The sequence below is a fragment of the Mchenga conophoros genome, linkage group LG12 (genome assembly GCF_057382185.1).
Source record: "Mchenga conophoros isolate Kocher_MC1m ecotype Shallow Benthic linkage group LG12, M_conophoros_male_GT1.1, whole genome shotgun sequence".
Classification (NCBI taxonomy): Eukaryota; Metazoa; Chordata; class Actinopteri; order Cichliformes; family Cichlidae; genus Mchenga; species Mchenga conophoros.
This window is the reverse complement of record NC_140537.1, coordinates 27,524,909-27,530,908: the sequence shown is the minus strand read 5'-3', so window position 1 is coordinate 27,530,908 and position 6,000 is coordinate 27,524,909.

Genomic DNA, 6,000 nt, shown 5'->3' with positions numbered 1-6,000 from the left:
CGTGAATTTTGTGTATTGTTGCACCCCTAGTGTGTGTGTATATATATATATATGCGATAATATGATGCTACTGATGCCTAAACAGTGCAGCTACTTTACCTTCTCTACATGCCCTAACCTTTTATGTATAGTAATTAGGAAGTCTGACAACATAATATTCAGTGCTGTGAGCATGAAACTGCCCACACAAAAATAGATGGTGTATGCACAATTTGAGAGCTTAACGAGTAATGGGACCTCTGAATATCATCAAAGAAGCAGCTAAGCAAAGAAGTATGCTGTATTAACAGAGCACAGAGTTCTTACTGTCTTTGTCTGCTGGCCTCATTCTTGGTTTTCAGAAGTGGACTAAAACATATTGCTAAAAAAACGCATACAAAACCTCTGAAACCAAAAGAGAGTACTGATACAAAGACCTAAACAAGGATTGAATGTTGAGTTTGTGATAAGAAATAAATGCCCCTTTCTCTTTGCTATGCTGGATACTCTCCTCCTGTTAGTCACATGGAGCTTTTAAACCACACTAATGATGAAAGGCCAACCACTGAAATCAGCCTCCGTATTGGGCTTCAAAGCAGAGGGAAGAAACTGTGGGATGATGCCAGGAACCTAAGGTCAGCAGCCTCATTTAAAAAATGGTGTTATGGATAAATTTTGCTTTCTGTATAATTATGTGCAACACAATTGCACCCCCCGCCCCCCCGATGAATTCATGAATTTATTTCGTAGTGGGGCAAATAATTAATTAAAGACAAGCAGAATTAATGATATAACCCAGTTACTTTGTCTTTAAATTAATGATTTGACACTCTTAGAAACATGCTTATTTTCTTTTGTGCAGAGAGTTAGAAAAAAAGCTCAGTTTCATTCTCATAACTATGCAAAAATATCAAAGAACTAGCTATTAGCTGACCTGATGGTTGATATAAATCGTAGGGTTGGGGATGTGAAGGTTTTCTGGCTTTTGAAGAGGGCATAGTATCGCTTTCATGCTCTCCCTTTGTTCACCTGCATCATGAAATGGTTCCTTAGACCCATGGGTTAAAATAGGATTGAGCAGGTGGGGGAACACTAAGATAAGGGGCAGCGGTGCAGGGTAAGGAAAAGGATTACCCAGAAATAACTCACATGATGATTTGTTTTGTGAGCTCAGTAGATTTTTCTTTGTGTACAGACTGTGATCAGTTGACTTGTCTCCTCTGCCGGGGTGGTGTTCATTACAGGCTCCCGCCCTTGGCCCATGCACCTGTGCTCACCGTCACACCTGCAGTTGATCCCAGCGGATTGAAGCACTATTTATGATGGCGGACCTGTGTCATTCTTCGCTGGACCGTTGAGCCATCAGCGTCAGTCTCTCTGAAATCTGCAAATCGGAATCTGCGAGTTTTGTGATTGTTTCTAACTGGTCTTTTTCTGTGTGTGTGTGTGTATACTGTGAATAAACGCACTGTCTCCTTTGCCAAGGATTTCTGGTCTGCGCCTGAGTCCGTTTCAAACCCCGTGACAGATTTAGCCAATTGAATTCAACAAGATATAGGACTCATTTCCAACCCCTGGATACTATAAAGCTAGTATAAAAGGTAGAATTCAGTGAGTGACTCTAATCAGCATAATCACCTCTAATATAAAGGTGATTAAATGGTTGTTTGTTACCCGTAACCTATAACCAAGTAATCAGTTAGCTGTAACCAGTCCAACATCATGCCTAACTGTAGACTTTATCAAAATACTAAACTGCCTGTTTGTTTGTTTTTTAGGCAATATTTGAATAACACAAAATTAATATATTTCAATTTATTTTGCAAGATATTTCACAAAAATATAATTCAGCAAAAACATAATTTGTGGATTCAATGTCTTATTTAACAATTCTAAATTAAATAAGGACATTAGTCCACTTTAACCCCTGCTTGACGTGGCCTCTTGGCTTCAGCTGCAATATTTTTCGCGCATCATCTCATTACTGATATATAGTTAAGGATCAGAGGTCCTGTCTCCCAGCTTCTCTTCAGTGTGTGGTGATCCTTAAAATCTTACCAAGGACAGTTATCAGTAAGAGCTCCATGTCTTCCAGTTCTGAAATATAACCAACATCTGGAAATTCTTCAGACTGATTCCCTGAAAACATTCCCTAAATGCTTGAAGACACATTCCCTGTTGGAGTATTCCTCTCAATGGCTCCTCTGTCTGTAAAAACAAGATAAAACATTTTAATTAGTGCTCCCAAAATTATTTTTTGAAGTTCTTTCTTTTCCATAAACTTGCTAAAATCTGTGGCTGTTTCTTTGTACATATGTACCAGGATGTATATAAAAGTATGACTGTATACAAAAGATGGAGAAAGCAACATAACGTCACCATTTGGTTTGTGATGTCAGTTCTGAGCGTTGCCATCTGGATATGAGTGAGGGTTGAGTTTGCTGGGAAACTAAAAGACATTGGAATTGGTAGTGACATGTCAGTCACAAGCAGACACACATGCTCTACTCGAACCTCCATTTTTACCCTTCTGGGAACAATAATTTTCAAAATAAACACCAGCACGAGGTGAGGCGCATGCTGCAGGCTGTTAACCCGAGGAAGGCGGCGGGTCCTGATGGTGTGCCAGGTCGAATATTGAGGGATTGTGCAGGACAGCTGGCTGGGATCTTCACCAGGATTTTCAACAAATCCCTCGCACAGGCGACTGTCCCACTCTGCCTGAAGTCCTCCACCATAGTCCCCTTGCCTAAGAAGCCCCACATCACCGGCCTGAATGACTACAGACCGGTGGCACTCACCCCAGTGGTAATGAAATGCTTTGAGAAGCTGGTCCGCAGACACATCACAGCAGCCCTGCCCCGCAGCCTGGATCCACACCAGTTTGCCTACAGAGCAAACCGATCCACGGAAGACGCTGTAGCCACAGCACTCCATGATGCATTAACTCACCTGGAAGAGCATGGTAGCTATGTGCGGATGCTCTTCGTGGATTACTGCTCAGCTTTTAACACCATCCTTCCACACAAACTGGTGGCCAAGCTACAAGACCTGGGGCTTCCATACAGCACCTGCATGTGGATCAATAGCTTCCTCTCGGGCCGTAGACAGAGAGTCAGAGTTGGCCATCACACATCCTCAGCCCTGAGTCTCAGCACTGGCTCACCCCAGGGCTGTGTGCTCAGTCCACTGCTCTACTCTCTCTACACACACGACTGCACTCCTCGCCACCACAGCAACATCTTTGTGAAATTTGCAGATGACACCACAGTGGTGGGGCTCATTTCCAAGGGAGACGAGTCTACGTACAGAGACGAGGTGGAGCAGCTGACGTCATGGTGTAAGGCCAATAACCTCCTCCTCAACACTTCAAAAACCAAAGAACTCATAATAGACTTCAGAAGGAAAAAGGCAGAGATCCAACCACTATTCATAAATGGGGACTGTGTAGAAAGGGTGGCAAGCTTCCGCTTCCTGGGAGTCAATATAGAGGAGAACCTTTCCTGGAGTGTGAACACCTCCGAGCTGCTGAAAAAGGCCCAACAGAGACTGTACTTCCTGAGAATTCTCAGGAGGAATAACATCACACAGAGACTGCTGGTGTCCTTCTACAGAGCCACCATTGAGAGTGTTCTAACTTACTGCATATGCATCTGGTACACTAGCTGCACAGGGGCTCAGAGGAAAGCACTCCAAGGGATCATTAACACCGCCCAAAAGATCACTGGCTGCCCTCTCCCCACACTGGAAGTTCTACACAACGCCCACTGTTTTAAAAAGGCCCAAAACATCATAAAAGACACCTCACATCCTGGCCACTCCCTGTTCGAACTGTTGCCCTCAGGCAGACGGTACAGGGCAATCAGAGCGAGGACTAATAGACTCAAACACAGCTGTTATCCAACTGCAATAACACATCTGAATACTACAAAAAAATGTCCATCACGCCACTCTTGTGTTAATCTATGCACGGTCTGAAGCATGTGTGTGGGAATGTATGTGAATGTTTTACTGTTATATCTTATTAGTATTTTAAGTATTCTATCTATTTTATTTATTGAATTTTATTGTTTTATTTATATTTTGATATTGCTAGGGATGATGCAATGATCGGGGACCATTCTTAATTTCGTTGTTCTCATGACAATGACAATAAAGTTTCTGATTCTGATTCTGTATGCAGTAAGACTCGAAACGTGATCGAAAGGATGAATTCATCAGGAAAGTGTTTAATGAGGTCACAGATTAAGAGTGCTTAAGGGTCATTTTCCCATGGCCTTCACCATACTGCAGCTCTGTCTGTAACCGCAGGAGTTACTCCCTGGTCTCTGGAAAGAATGCAAGACTAAAAACACAGCTAGCCTGGCTCGGTCCAGTGGTGACAAAATATGTGTGCTGATACCTCTCATTTCACACTATTGCTTGTGTGCAACAATTAGGGACTTTATCTGGGCTTCATGGGCAGTCGCTGATTGAGGAAGTAACCGAACCTTGGTGAAAGAGACCAGCTCTTAACAATCATTTAAAAAAAGAAAAACAAACCCAAGATGTAAAATCTTAATTAATGGTCACTGCAGTTGAACCTGAGACAGAACCATTGTAGTTGTTTCTCTGTTCCTGGTCCCATCCCTAATGACAAACTAAGCCTCATCTGAGGGCCGCAATCATCTCACTGAATGACAAAGTGGTGACTTTAAGCAAGAAAGTGAACTATTTCTTTAAGAAAGAACAAATTGCACCATAAAGCATAGAAAGATTTATTTACTCATTTTTTTATGTTGAAATAATGAAGATTCATTTACTACACCTCATAAAACATTCTTATGAAGTGAGCCAGAATGCTAAATTGTACTTGAACACTGAGCCCCACACTACAGGCACCAGCAAAAGATGATGCAACATGACGCTAAACTATGTAGAAGCCGTAAACAACTCAACTCCACCAAGCTGTCCTAATTATTTCCACATGTTTTCAATGGAAGTATAATGTACACTCCTCAGGCTACTGTACTACTGTATATAGATTAGAAAGGACATGACACTTTCACATCCAAACAGAACATCCTGTCCTCCTTCCTGTGCCAAAAATGACACACACAGACACACATGTGGATCCATGCTGTGTCAACAAATATCCTGCCTGTTAACTTCTAAACTTTCTTTCTCTTCTGTTGTTCTTTTAATCAACCGCAAACTCATAAAGCGCATGGCCAGGCCATTCTGAAAATACCTAAGTGGAAAGTTCAAGGCAAGATTGATATTCCACTGATTACTGCGGATCAATAATTATACAGCAGAGCACAGCTAAAAATGACAGACCGTCCAAGAAAATCGATCAGTTTGAATATATCTGGAAACTTGTTTTTTTTACTGTGTGTGTGTGTGTGTGTGTGTGTGTGTGTGTGTGTGTGTGTGTGTGTGTGTGTGTGTGTGTGTGTGTGAGTGTGCGTCCAGTATCTGTGTGTACAGTTAAGTGTTAGTCATCTGTTTCTCTATTTTAGGCTTGCCTTTGTTTCTCCTTTGGTATGATGTGTGTGCGCGGGTTTGGGTTGCTGAAACGTGTGTGTGCATGTGTACGGGTATGTATCTGTGTTTCAAAATGAACTTTGTGACCTTTCCATAATGGCCCGGCTAAATAAAGATACAGCCTTCTTTCTCCACTCTGCATATCTGGCAACCTTGTGTGGAAGTCTCACAAAACCTGCACAAGTCATCTCTTTTATGGAGGTGTGGACTTTAAGATCATTTCATGAGTTTGTTCATGTATGTTTCAATTAAATGATTCAGTTATGATTCAGATTCTCATTAGAGTTTTGTCAAGGCTTCAATTTTTCTTCAAAGAAACATTCGGGATAGAATTATTACAGCGGAGTCTGATACTGCACATGGTAATAATGTGAAGCCTTTTCCTTGCCTCTCTTTATTTTTCATCTTTACCAACACCAGAAGGCACAAATAAGATGTCAGGGACTGCAACCATGAAAAACATGGAAAAACTGTGTTCACAGAAAAAGTCTTTTT